The sequence below is a fragment of the Ambystoma mexicanum genome, chromosome 12, assembly GCF_040938575.1.
Source record: "Ambystoma mexicanum isolate Mex_15411 chromosome 12, UKY_AmexF1_1, whole genome shotgun sequence".
Lineage (NCBI taxonomy): Eukaryota > Metazoa > Chordata > Amphibia > Caudata > Ambystomatidae > Ambystoma > Ambystoma mexicanum.
The window spans coordinates 654576717-654592560 of NC_090936.1; positions in this window are offsets into that span (position 1 = coordinate 654576717).

Genomic DNA, 15844 nt, shown 5'->3' on the forward strand with positions numbered 1-15844 from the left:
AGAACAGGCCATATACTTGTTTTACAAAGATTGGTGAGGATTCGTCCAGGGGGAGCAAAGTTATAAGCCGCCCAAAAAGTGCTCTTCCTATGAGTTGAGCAACTTAACCATAACTACAGGGCTGCTTCTGCAGGCCCTGTAATATTCAATGAAAAATCTTTGTTAAAGGAACATTATGGTTACAAGTAAAACCGAGAAACCTCAGAAATTCACCAGTTATGGTGAGCTTAGCAACCACAACTCACATCATCACCATGCACTGCTATGACTAACAGCCAGGACATCAATGATGACATCACAAATGTCATTGATGACATCACTGATGACATCACATATCTGGGCCACTTGTATTTCTTCACTGACATATGTAGGCCAAGTGGTTTTGTTCACTGATAGTCAGAATATTAAAATTCAAAAGTTGCTATATATCTAGACGTTAATCTTGTCATATGTTCTTAAAGTACTTTCTTTAGGGTTTGGTCTCAGCTCATGGTGCATATACATGAGGCAAGAAGCAGGTCTCCAACACACAATTAATTTGCATACATGAAGATAAACTTTAATGTTATTAAACTTTTCTGATGATGCTGTTTCTCTCTTCCTTACTTTAGTTTCCCTGAATGTTCCTCTGATTTGTATGCATGGTGTATCTTCATATGTATTTTTTGTACTAGCGCAAGTGTGTAGTGAGTGTGAATTGTTAGCTAGTTATTACATGTTTAACATTACTCAAAACTCTGATAATGTCGCATTATTTATTTTTCTATCCAAAATTACAAGATTATAAATATTGTACTTCTGTGGTGCATGCTGCAGCCATTGCCTATGTTTATGTATGATTAGGTTCCTGTGTTAACAACACTCCAATACAATTTTGTTTAGATGAGTACATTCTTTAATAGAAGATCTTTAAGTAATTCATGATCGGGCACCCGATCACCCCTGACATCTTCTTACCAATAATATGAACATAACCCCTTGTAGGGACTTTTCATCAAATTATATTTCACATGTGATGTCATCAGTGATGTCATCAATGACATTTGTGATGTCATCTTTGGTGTCCTGGGTGTTAGTCTTAGCAGTGCACGGTGGTGGCGCAAGTTATGATTGATTAGCTTGCCATAACTGGTGAATTTCTGAGGTTTTTCAGTTTTACTTGTAAACATAATGTCCCTTTAACAAAGTTTTTTCATTGAATTTCATAGGTTTTTATTAGTGAAACTTAATCATGACGTCCCTTTAACAAAGTTTTTTTCAGTGAATTGTACAGGTTTTTATTAGTGCAACTTAACCATAACGTCCCTTTAACAACGTTTTTTCAGTGAATGTCATGGGTTTTTACCAGTGCATGCTCTTTTCCTGCAACTTACTAATATCATGCTTACCCCAATATAGCAACATTTCTGTCCAATTCACAAAGTTTCAACTTAAAACTCTTCCATTTCCCACCTTCTAACATCATTTTTAACACTTCTATACACTTTTTACAACTTTTTCCACTGTTTTTGCATCTATCAATGTCCGCGAATGTCTGACATCATCACTGACCTTCCGGACAGTGCCACGTGACTATGCGCTCATGTGAGGCTTTATGACGTGTCCGAGAACACGCATGCACTTCGCGATCGGGTCTGTGCTTCGAGGACAGTTCGGAACTGAATTTTCTACTAATCTAGGAACTTTCAAGCTCAATATGTACCCTTGCACAGCTCCTACACCTATTTTTACTCATTATCCATTAAAAATCTAGTACAAAGCACATACTTCGAAGAATATTAGCAAAACTGCTATTTATCTTAAAAATGGCATCATCTATTGCCATCCTTCCTCCCCAAGAGCCACCACCACCACCAACTGGAGGACCTATACAACAAAAAAAGTGCAATACTTCCAAAGACAATGAAGAGGACCAAGAAGATGAGGTAGAGGAAGTGCCTACCCCTAGCACCCACGGAGAATCATGGGTGTGGCAGTTCTTTACCACTGTTGGGAATGTACCAAAGGCTAAAGCTACCAAAGTGAAATGCACTGAGTAGTCATGGACTACCTGGACAGTCCTCCTACAGGACCACCTCCATGCGCCGCCACACCAAATCCAACCACTGCAATGCTCTCAGAAAGGTTGTTCCTTTCTTAGCAAGTAGTAGGCTTTCTTCCTCCACCTCATCTTCTTCAACCAATACTGTAACCACGCAGCCTACTTCTGTGGGACACAAAATCCCACTAGCTACCTTGCAAGCAATAAAAGAGGCTGTTGATCCATATCTTTCGAAGACAACAGTCCTCTGTCTATACTGCAACACACCACTCTGCAGGGTGAAGCAATTTCGAAGTACTTTTGAAGCTGTAATCAAGGAGCATGAGTAGCACTGCCCCCTACCATAGAAGTAACACACGTGCAACATCTTACCCTGTCCACCTGCCCCCTCCATATTAGTGCTTGGTGCCTCTTCTCTCATTTCTCTCCCCACCTTACGTTTTAACCTCTCCTGCAAAAAAAAAGAAAAACATAAAAAAACAACAAAAGAAAGGTTCCTTTAGGAACCACCTTTCACAAAAACTAAAAAAAAATCTTATAGACTCCATCTACTTTATATTTCTCAGAAAAGTACATAGACTCAATAAGATTTTCCAACATTTCCATTAGCATTTTGTGTTATGCTAATGGGGATAACGTGGCGTTCATCCCCTGTTCCAGGGACTGGTACGGGGATAACGGCCCGGCAGCCCAAGTTATCAGCCCAAGCGAAGCACGGGGGGATAATGAGGGCTCCGGACCGTTATTCCCCATTCCAGCTCCAAAGCGGGAACTCTGGGTGCTAAAAATAAAGGATTTATCTTCCTACACTGGACGCCTCCCGCTGTAGCAAGGAAAATCCTTTTCCAAGATGGCCACCATGGAAAGGGAAGGCAGGGCTCGGTACAGAGCCCCTCTTTCCTTTCCATGGCAGCCTGCAGAAGGCGAAGAGAGAACCCTATGACCGTATTACCACGAGCACATTTTTCTTTCTGTTTCAAACCTATCCCACTTTCGAATAACTTTATACCACATAGCCGGTCCCAGTTGGACATGGCCACTTTAACCCCATTTGTCAGCCTCTCGTAGTCATGGCCAGTAGCCAGATTTCCGGGTCATGACCTTATGCCATGACCCGGACATAATGGCCACCACCCATTGCCACAGGCTATACCTCAGTCACCAATGGTATATCAACATTTTTTGTACCTACATTATGAAACTTGTCAAAAAATAAAACACAGGCACATTTGCAAAACCATGCTTTAAGGTCCTTGCCAATGCTCCTTACACAAGTTTGCTGGAAATCCACCCATGTTTTATTTTTTCAAAAGTGTCAAAATGTATGTACATACAATAGTCATGTAATTTAGCCCCCCTCTTGACAAAATCCATTCATACTTTACACAAACATTCAAGGATGGGTCTAACATCTTTCTGAAAACCTTTGTCCACATTCGTCAAACGGCAACAAAGTTATAAGCCTTTACAATATTTTGGGATCCCTCTCTACTTTTGCCCCCTCTTGACAGAATCCCACCAAACTTTGCAAAAGCATTTATATCTAGATCTAAAATCTTTTTGTAAACCTTTGTGTAGACTCGTCAAATGGCACCACATTTATAAGCCTTTACAATATTGTGGGAACCCCCTCTTTAATTTTGTTACCTCTTGACAAAACATTCAGAATCAGGTCTAGAATTCAATTACAAAATTTCATCCAGTTCCATGGAGTGGCGCCGAAGTTATAAGCCATCCAAAAATGCTTTTCAACAATCCTGTATTGCAGAACTAGGCATAGATGTCCCCGAACATCTGAAGTGTTTGCGGACATCACAGAACTGTACCCGAACATCCAGACTGTTTGCGGATTTTGGAGATGTAAAAACAGTTTTTTAGCTTCTTACGGCCATATCCCATCCCATCCTCATCACCCCTCACCTCTCCAGAGATAGTTTGATAAGTTCGACAAGTGCAATGTTGTGTTTTTTTAATATGTTTTTACTGCGTTGTTCGCGGACATCGGCGGCTGTCCTCGAATCCAGCATGGCGGGCGTTTCCAAAAATCTGATGCGCTTCACACTTTTTACCATCCAATCAGTGGGTGCGTCCGATGTCCACGGACATCACATCACCCTCTAGGCCAACCCAGATATCATACATTGTATTGTTTTTATTTAGTTTACATAGTGGCTTTCATCCAAAGCGCTTTACATTAAACACCAATATACATAGACAATATAACAGTAGAAGCAATTTACAATCATGAATCAAACCAGTAAAAAACAGTAAGTAGAGCAATTAATCTGAAGGGGGATTGGGAAAGGGAGGAAGGAAGGAGGAGGGAGGAAACAGGAGGGGAATAGGGTGAAAATGAGGGAGGATGAGGGGAAGGGGAGGGAAGAGAGGATCATAGGGAAGAATCAAGGGAAGGGGAGGGAATGAGAGGTGGGGAAGGTTTCAAGGCGGGGAATGGAGAAGGAGAGATTTCAGGGAAGAGCGGAAGGAGGAAAAGGTAGGAATGGAGCGGATTGAGAGAGGTAAGGCATTCCAGTGCAGGGGGGCTAGGAGCTGAAAGGAGTGGAAACGGGAGGAAGCACATGGGGAAGGGGGGACGGTGAGAAGGAAGTGGTCGGCTGAACGGAGGGGGCGGGAGGGATTATAGAAAGAGAGGAGAGAGGAGAGAGGAGAGATAGGGGGGAGCCAGGTCATGGAGAGACTTAAAGACTAGACAGAGGAAATGAAATATAAGTTGGGAGTGGAAGGGAAGCCAGCTAAGGGAGGACAGTGAAGAAGAAATGGAGTCATGCTGGGCAAGGAGACAGAGGGTACGGACAGCTGAGTGGTAGATAGATTTGAGAGGGGCAAGATGAGAAGCAGGTAGTCCAAAGAATAGGGAGGGGCAATAGAAGAGGCGAGAGAAGATAAGGGAGGAGATTAAGAGTTTAGTTGCATGGAAGGTAAGGGAGGAGCGGACTTTGTGAATATTGAAGAGGTGGTAACGACAGGTGCGAGAGGTAAGAGAAACATTTAGTCTGACCTACTTTTGGGCCATTTTAAAAAAAACTTTTGGATGGATTTAGACCAAATTTACAAAAGCATGCTTTCGGGACCAAGCCGCAGCTCCTGCCGCATATTTGGTGAAAATCCATCCAGCGGTTTAGCTGTAGACATGAGCACATTTTGGTTTCCATTGTGTCTATGGATAAAACAGAAATTCTGGGACCCCCCTACAACTTTGCCCCCCCCTTGACGAAAACTCACCAAACTTCCCGGAAGAATTCTGTAGGGACGATTTACTTTTTTTTGCTAAGTTTGGTAAGAATTTGTCCAGGGCTCAGAGTTATAAGCCACCCAAAAAACTGCTCTGGGGTTTGGGGCCTCAATACCTTCAACTCTCTCTTCCTAAATATCTCCCTTCTCGAGTTCTTCACTCATCCGCCTCCAACTCCCTCAGGGTCAGTTGCTTCTCTAAGCAACAAGTTGGTGGGAGATCTCTTTCCTCAGCTGGGGCCTCCCTCTGCAACAGCCTCCCTGAAACTTGAGGTGAATCAACCGCAGTTCCGGAAGCACCTCAAAACCTTTCTCTCTGCTTCTGCTTTTTCTCCTCCTCCCCCCTGCTGACCTCCTGGCTGAAACTGCACTGGTTACCTGGCCACCCTGTGTACTTGGTGCCCAGGTCCCCTCCCCCGCCAGTCGCACACCTGCACTGCCTTTCTGGCAACCCCCACACTTGGGGACTGTGTTCTGTATCCCTACAGTCCCACTACAAGCACTTAATAGCAGATGCCCGCACTGACCCCTGCACTTGCCACCTGCTGGCCTTACTGTTACTTATTGTTATTTATTCTTTTTCCCGTGTACTGCACTGTCCCCTCCCCCTTCCCACACACTTGCGTGATCTGAATGACACCTCACCTAGTAGGATCGTTGTCTGTCTTCCCTCTGTTTCCCCTCCCTTGCCTTGTCGCGCCTTAAAACACTTGTGTATAGGTGCGTTATAAATGCCATATCATATCATATCTTCCCATGGGTTGAGCAACTCAACCATAGCTACAAAAAAATCTTTGTTGAGGGGACGTTATGGTTAAGTTGCCCTACCAAAAACCTGTGTACTTCACTAAAAAAAAAATTCTACCTCCCCATTATGGTTCAAATTAAAACCGAAAATCCCCTGAAATTCGCCAGTTATGGTAAACTAAGCCCCCATACCTGCCATCACCACTGTGCACTGCTAACACTAACACCCAGAACATGAAAGATGGCATCACAAATGTCTTTGATGAAATCACTGACGACATCACATGTTTAGCCCCTTTGTTTTCGTTCCCTGCCATATATATATATGTACATTCAGTAAAAAAACTTTGTTAAACGGATGTTATACTTCACAGTGAAACCAAAAAACACTGCACATTCCCCAATTATGGTAAGCTAAACAACCATAACTCGCATCATCTACGTGCATTGCTACGACTAACACCCAGGACATCAAAGATGACATCACAAATGTCATTGATATGTACATTCAGTAAAAAAACTATTACCCAGTCCTTTCACCTTTTCCACAGCGGTAGCAAATCGAGTCCCTCATTGGACACAACTAAGCAGTCACACAACCATCCACCAATCACATTGAACATCGCTAAATCTAACTCCGTCATCAACATTGCGCACTTCAAAATGACTGTCGATAATTCTGAATGGAAGTCGGATATCATTACAAAGCACCTACTTCAGAAGGTACTGTGCAAGTGTTGCAAATTTCTACATACAGCTCCATGCATGCACACATGCATGAGTATCGAGTACAGGTATGTATATTTTAATCAGAGAACATGTGCAACCCATATGATTTAATTTAAACAAATTAATGCTGCTAAATGTGCATAGGCAATACATACCAACGCTCCCCCTTTTAAGTGCAAGATGTCCGATTTATCATTGACGAACCGCACGACTTCTTACTGTCTTCCGCATAACCTATACATACGTTGCGAGCATGTCTATTTAGGGCGAAACTCGATTTTGTATTAGAAAATGTCAGAGTTGTGTACTGTGTACGGCCTACAGTAATGCTTCTTGCAATATAATTGTATGACAAAAGTAAGTGCTCCCGATTGCTGTGGTGACATCTCCCTCTGAGGGTCTCCCAATTTTTCGGCATCATGCTTTTAAATCTACTACTATGCCCTATCGCTTACAAAACTCTCTCCTATAGATAGTACACCTTGTAAAAAAAAAGGCATTTTCATAACCTTAAAATTGTGAGCAATTTTGAAGGACTTGCAAGTAACATATTGCAAATACCATGCAAAGGCTGCACAGAGTGAAGTGAAATGCACACATGCACTAGGTTGAAATATGAAAGGAGAATGCTCTGACGAAAGATGCACAATTAATGTGTGCAGTATCAGCACTGCTGTAAACACACAAAGTAATTAATTTTGTTTTTTTGAATCGCAGTGAAGACTACTCTCCTGAGAATCAACAGCATCTACACTGCAGACGACATATCTGAAGAAACCTGGCCATTTTGCAAAAAAAAGTAAGTACAGTACTACCTTTATATTGTAAATACACCTCAAAGAGGCTGCGTGGGTTATTTGTTTAATTTGGGCACCAAAGCAAACATTGATTTCTGAACCATTCTACCTACAAATATCCATTGAACAAAGAATAACATGCAGAATGGCTCACAAATCCCTGTGTGTTTGTAACTCCAATAACATACGTAAGCCTTAGAAGGTTAGATTTGGAAAAGAAGTTGCTGTTGCAAGTTTATGGCATTTCGTTTATTAATAAAGCTTCTCGTCACCAAAGAGCTTCCATATCATGCACTCATGCACACAGCACACATACATGTACAACAGACCAAGTATGCCTTCTTTTTTTCAACAGACACCAAAGAATGCCTACCAAAAAGCAACTCCATAGAAAGGAACGCAGAAGTAGAGCAAATAAAAATAAAAGTGCCCAATCTAAGCATCCATCTATTGTAGAGTTTGTAGAGAATGTTGGAACAAACCAGCTAATGCAGTTGGTTAGCAAAACAAAGGAAGGTTCAACTACGGAAACTTCACCTCCTCCATCAAAATGTGTCACAAAACACAAAAATGTTGGCAAAAAAACATTCTTAATACAAATCATCAGCAAATTCCTCCAAAAGTTAACAAACAACAAGCTTTCAGCTGTTGTAATAGCCCCCACAGGTTTAGCTGCATACAACATAGGAGATGTTACTTTACAATGACTACTGAACCTTCCAGTAGAACACAAAAACAAATGAGAGTACTACAAACTGTCAACAGACGCTGCTATTGAACTATGCAGAATTCTGAAACAAATGAAAATGCTCCTAATCGATGAGGTGAGCATGGTCTCCAACCTAATGTTGGCTTTGATTCACCTCAGATTGCAAGAAGTCCTTAAAACGGACTACGAAGAACTCTTTGGAGGAAAACACGTTATTGTTTTTGGAGATCTCTTACCATTAACGCCAGTGAAAGGTGAACCTATTTTTAAAAACCTTAGGCCACAAACAATGCCACAACACACTTGGCACCATAGGAAATGTAAATCTCTGGCAACATTTCCAATACAGAGAACTAACTCAAAACATGCATCAGTCTGCAGACCGCACCTATGCAAACATTTTAAAAAGCATTAGAATTGGTCTTCTTTCAGAAAATGCACAATCTATCTTAAATAGTAGACTCACCCATGAGCTATATGGGCATGACACATCTGCTCCTGATGTCATGCAACAATTAGCACAGAAAAATGTGAAATGTATGTCCTTAATGGCAACCCTAACAAGCTGCATGCAATTCAATGAGACAATGTTAAAAAAAAAATGCAACCAATAGCGCATATTAACTCCACAGACAAACTGGAATTGCACGGCATGACACTCCCTATGTTTCAACAAGCAACAGTACGACTGAGTAGCTTAGAAAACTGTATCTCCAACACAACTGGTTTGGAGAAAATGTTAACATTATGTATAAACTGTAATTCTGAAATGTAACCTTGACGTGGAGCAAGGTCTAGTTAATGGAGCAAGTGAAACAGTTGTTGGCTTCCAGACGTATCCACAGGACAACAACATTCAGTTTGTCAACATCTACTATGACAAACTTTCAGAAGTTAAAAGGATAGGATGTTCAACAGCACGATACCTTCTTTTCAAAGACATGTATGTATGCAGAGAACAATTCTCTCTGTCTCTTGCATATGCCATTACTATTCACAAATCACAAGTTCTAACCCTAGATCAGGCATTGATTAACATTGGCAGCACAGTCTTTAAAGAAGGTATGAGTTAATTAGCACTGTCACATCTACGTACACTCGAAGGACTAGTGCTAGTCAATTTTGATACAAACATAGTCAAGGCTGACATTCCTTGCATCGTGGAGTACAAGAGACTACGTGCACTCTACACACCCCATCTCGATATCTACCCTGTTCCTCAAAAAAGTAAACTTGTTAAAAGAAAAGTAATTCAAACAGAACTTATAAAAGGTCTCCCAACAATACCACCAAAGAAACTGAAAGCAACTGCTACTCCATCAAGTAGCAGAACCACAAAACGATCTAGTCCAAATGCAAGTGCACATCCAACAGCACAAACAATGAGAAATATCTCTTCTAAAAAAACAAGTGGAGGTCCAGCAAATGACACAGAGACAGAACTATCTGATCCATTTAAATGTTCCAACACAACTGCTGTACATTGCTATGCAAATGTAGCAATCAATCTTCTGTTCCAATTGCCACCAATTGTTCAAAATATTTACTTGAACGGCTCAGATCAGTTGTGTTTGCAAATGCTCGTCCTTCATCAAAATGCAACAAATAATCCTGACAACACTTACAGTATCTCAGGAATAAGGCAAGAATTGCACTACTGTGCGAGAATTGTAGGATTCACCATCAACACATAGGAAGATCCACAAGAATTTCTAATGTACTTACTGCAAGTACTAGAAAGCAAAAATATACCTATAAATGAAATCTTCCAGATTTCATATACATGGAAACATACATGCACTCTAATGAACGATCTCTCTATGTCTCTATACCTAATTGTGAATCCATTCCATTTCATCAGATGGTGCAAAATGCAAATCATGGCATATTATGCAGTGTTTGCAATTCAGACAATCGTTCAACCTTACACATAAACTCACATAGCCAATATGTAATATTAATGCTTTTAAGGTACAATGTAGATGGTACCAAAAACAACTGCAAGCTTACTAGCTTCACACACAGGCAAGTATCTCTTGGCAAGAAAACGTTCACAAGAGTAGGCATAATCTACCACACTGGTGCCACAACCAGTGCAGGTCACTATACTGCATAGATTAAAAAAATATGTGGATGGTTTGAATGCAATTACACTTCTATTACTCTAAAACATAGATTACCAGCAAATCTAACAAAGGCCTTCTTAATATTCATTTAACCTACATTTAGTCACTGACCTGTAAAACTATCATATGTTAGTGTACAAAAGACACCAACAGGTATCTAAGTGCGTCAAAAAATACCCTTCTGAACTGTAAAACCGTAAAAGGTTAGCATACACTAACTGGTATCTAACTACATCCATAGCGCTACAATGCTGTTTTTGAAATGGAAAACAGTTTCAATATGGCATCAAATGTACATGTCATACATTTTTGATAATGCTATACAGTATTTTCCCCAATGACCCAATGATTATGCAGACAGAAACAACAACTGTGCAAAACACACACTAATGTTGTTTCACCAATAGTACTTAAAATGTACTGATTATGAGGGTATACAAACTTTAGGAGAACTATAAAACTGTGTAAAACTATCAACCTTTAGAATATGCCAACTGCTATCTAACTACACACATAACAAAGTAATGTTACTTTCCAATAGTGAAATAGTTAGAATCCACCATCAGGAATGAAAGTACTTGAAAGCATACCCTTTTAAACTATAAAACTATCAACAGTTAGAATATGCCAACTGGTATCTAACTGCACCCATTATACTGCAATATTAGTTTACAATAGTGAAAGAATTGCAATCCACCAACAGGAATTAAAGTGCTTCAAAATATACCCTTCAAAACTATAAAACTAGCATCAGTGAGAATAAGGCAACTGGTATCTAACTGCATGCATAATACTGCAATATCACTTTCCAATAGTGAAAGAGTTAGAATCCACCAACAGGAATGAAAGTGCTTCAAAACGTACCCCACAAAACTGTAAAACTATCGACAGTTAGAATACGCCAACTGGTATCTTCATGCACCCATAATACTGCAATATTATTTTCCAATAGTGGAAAAGTTAAAAGGCACCAGCAAGAATGAAAGTGCTTCAAAACATACCCTTCAAAACTATAAAACTATCAACAGTCAGAATACGCCAACTGGGATCTGACTACACCCATAGTACTGCAATATTACTTTCAAATAGTAAAATACTTAGAATCCACCAAAAGGAACCAAACTGCATCAACGCATATTCTTAAAAACTGCAAAACTATAAATAGTTACAATACGCCAACTGGTATCTAACTAAAGCCATATCACCAGCACTCTCAAAAAGCATTACAATTCTTCCTACTGCAACAGTGCCTCTATCATAAAATACACTTATTTGTGCACCTTAAACATTCCTTTAAGTACTGCACACTTCATACAAACATAGTGGGACACGCAACATCGAATAAATGTACTAGGATTTTTTTAATCCTACATGGATTTTTTTCCCATAGACCCAATGATTATGCAACCAAACACAGCAACTGTGAAACACGCACAGTAATGTTGTTTGAAGCATAGTACTTGCAATGTTCTTATTATGAGGGTCTAAAAAGTACATGAATCTGGGAGATTATGCGCAATGCGACATTGTGAAGTGCCTTACCTAACATATTATGCTATGTTTTTTTCACAGGGAAAGAAGCAAAGATTTATACATGCATTAACATGTAAAACAAAGTCAACCTGTGCCCCCAATGGTACATCAATGAAAAGTACCATTTCCACTTTAATGGTATTGTGCCACTGTGTTCCAAAACCTATACACTGCCTATAGAGTATGTATAATGACTATACACAAATTATTGTAATGTTGCTTTCCAATGGCCGAATTCCAGTACCATACACATATTATTACAATGCTTGTAGCCAGTGGCCAGATTCTTGGGTGCATGGCGGTATTCTGCTGTGGTGGTTGTGGCTAGTCCCTAGATTCTTGGGTACATCTAGGGACTGGCCGCAACCATCATAGCATAATACAGCCATGCACCCAAGAATTTGGCCACTGGCCACAAACAACACACCACAACTTGCCCTTAATTTCCCAATTAAAATACCATCTTCTGACATCAAAATAGACCACCAATCCTATTTTTCACCAATGGCAATATAACCATATCATCTAGATTCCACTCCCCTACTCTAACAAACCCTCTTGTAGTAATCAAATAACCCTGTGCATGTTTCTCCAACTGCCCACCAAACACTGACTACTGCAATGGTTGTGGCCAAATTCTTGGTTGCATGGCCGTATGATACTGTGATAGTTGTGCCAGTGCCTAGATTCTCTGGTGCATGGCCTATTTTTAACCTATGCAAACATGCTCATATCATTTACATTCAACTCCCCTACCCTAATAAAGCCTGCCTGCATTCACCAGATAAGCTGCCTGCACAAGACCCGGTGTCCGCGGACTGCTGCTCCCTGCACGCTCTTCTTCCACCTAAACAAATAGCATCATATCAACCATCATTCACTCCCCCACTCTCCCAGCCCCTCTTCCCAACACCAAATGACCCAAAACATGTTTCCCAGCCCTGTTCCCCACTACACTGTCCGTGGAAAGCCATGGATATCAGCGGATATAACATGGCGGGCGTTTCGGAAAAATATGACGCACATTATGGTTTTCACCAACCAAACAACTTGCGCGTTGAGTGTCCGTGGACATCACAATGCCCTCTGGACCAATCGGAGTCCTGTCCGCGGAGCAAACAGGGAAATGAGTCTGCGGACTGGACCCAGATATTACACATTTATTGTGACTTACATTTTACCTGTTTAAAAAAAAAACTATTGGGCTGATTTACACCAAAATTACGAAAGCATGCTTTTGGGACCAAGCCACCGCTCTTGGTGCATATTTAGTGAAAATCCATCCAGTGGTTTGGGCTGTAGGCGTGAGCAACATTTATTTTTCACTGCGTCTCTTGAAAAAAAAATTGGGATCCCCTACAACTTTGGCCCACTTTGATGAAACCTCACCGAACTTGCCACAAAAATTCAGAACAGGACATATACTTGTTTTACAAAGTTTGGTGAGGATTCGTCCAGGGGGAGCAAAGTTATAAGCCGCCCAAAAAGTGCTCTTCCTATGAGTTGAGCAACTTAACCATAACTACAGGGCTGATTCTGCAGGCCCTGTAATATTCAATGAAAACACTTTGTTAAAGGAACATTATGGTTACAAGTAAAACCGAGAAACCTCAGAAATTCACCAGTTATGGTGAGCTTAGCAACCACAACTCACACCATCACCATGCACTGCTAAGACTAACAGCCAGGACATCAATGATGACATCACACATGTCATTGATGACATCACTGATGACATCACATATCTGGGCCACTTGTATTTCTTCACTGACATATGTAGGCCAAGTGGTTTTGTTCACTGATAGTCAGAATATTAAAATTCAAAAGGTGCTATATATCTAGACGTTAACCTTGTCAAATGTTCTTAAAGTACTTTCTTTAGGGTTTGGTCTCAGCTCATGGTGCATATACATGGGGCAAGAAGCAGGTCTCCAACACACAATTAATTTGCATACATGAAGATAAACTTTAATGTTATTAAACTTTTCTGATGATGCTGTTTCTCTCTTCCTTACTTTAGTTTCCCTGAATGTTCCTCTGATTTGTATGTATGGTGTGTCTTCATATGTATTGTTTGTACTAGCGCAAGTGTGTTGTGAGTCTTGAATTGTTAGCTAGTTATTACATGTTTAACATTACTCAAAACTCTGATAATGTCGCATTATTTATTTTTCTATCCAAAATTACAAGATTATAAATATTGTACTTCTGTGGTGCATGCTGCAGCCATTGCCTATGTTTATGTATGATTAGGTTCCTGTGTTAACAACACTCCAATACAATTTTGTTTAGATGAGTACATTCTTTAATAGAAGATCTTTAAGTAATTCATGATCGGGCACCCGATCACCCCTGACATCTTCTTACCAATAATATGAACATAACCCCTTGTAGGGACTTTTCATCAAATTATATTTCACATGTGATGTCATCAGTGATGTCATCAATGACATTTGTGATGTCATCTTTGGTGTCCTGGGTGTTAGTCTTAGCAGTGCACGGTGGTGGCGCAAGTTATGATTGATTAGCTTGCCATAACTGGTGAATTTCTGAGGTTTTTCAGTTTTACTTGTAAACATAATGTCCCTTTAACAAAGTTTTTTCATTGAATTTCATAGGTTTTTATTAGTGAAACTTAACCATGACGTCCCTTTAACAAAGTTTTTTTCAGTGAATTGTACAGGTTTTTATTAGTGCAACTTAACCATAACGTCCCTTTAACAACGTTTTTTCAGTGAATGTCATGGGTTTTTACCAGTGCATGATCTTTTCCTGCAACTTACTAATATCATGTTTACCCCAATATAGCAACATTTCTGTCCAATTCACAAAGTTTCAACTTAAAACTCTTCCATTTCCCACCTTCTAGCATCATTTTTAACACTTCTATACACTTTTTACAACCTTTTCCACTGTTTTTGCATCTATCAATGTCCGCGAACGTCTAACATCATCACTGACCTTCCGGACAGTGCCACGTGACCATGCGCTCATGTGAGGCTTGATGACGTGTCCGAGAATGCGTCTGCACTTCGCGATCGGGTCCGTGCTTCGAGGACAGTTCAGAACTGAATTTTCTACTAATCTAGGAACTTTCAAGCTCAATATGGACCCTTGCACAGCTCCTACACCTATTTTTACTCATTATCCATTAAAAATCTAGTACAAAGCACATACTTCGAAGAATATTAGCAAAACTGCTATTTATCTTAAAAATGGCATCAGCTATTTCCATTCTTCCTCCCCAAGAGCCACCACCACCACCAACTGGAGGACCTATACAACAAAAAAAGTGCAGTACTTCCAAAGACAATGAAGAGGACCAAGAAGATGAGGTAGAGGAAGTGCCTACCCCTAGCACCCACGGAGAATCATGGGTGTGGCAGTTCTTTACCTCTGTTGGGAATGTACCAAAGGCTAAAGCTACCAAAGTGAAATGCACTGAGTAGTCATGGACTACCTGGACAGTCCTCCTACAGGACCACCTCCATGCGCCGCCACACCAAATCCAAACACTGCAATGCTCTCAGAAAGGTTGTTCCTTTCTTAGCAAGTGGTAGGCTTTCTTTCTCCACCTCATCTTCCTCAACCAATACTGTAACCACGCAGCCTACTTCTGTGGGACACAAAATCCCACTAGCTACCTTGCAAGCAATAAAAGAGGCTGTTGATCCATATCTTTCGAAGACAACAGTCCTCTGTATATACTGCAACACACCACTGTGCAGGGTGAAGCAATTTCAAAGTACTTTTGAAGCTGTAATCAAGGAGCATGAGTAACACTGCCCCCTACCATAGAAGTAACACATGTGCAACATCTTCCCCTGTCCACATGCCCCCTCCATATTAGTGCTTGGTGCCTCTTCTCTCATTTCTCTCCCCACCTTACGTTCTAACCTCTCCTGCAAAA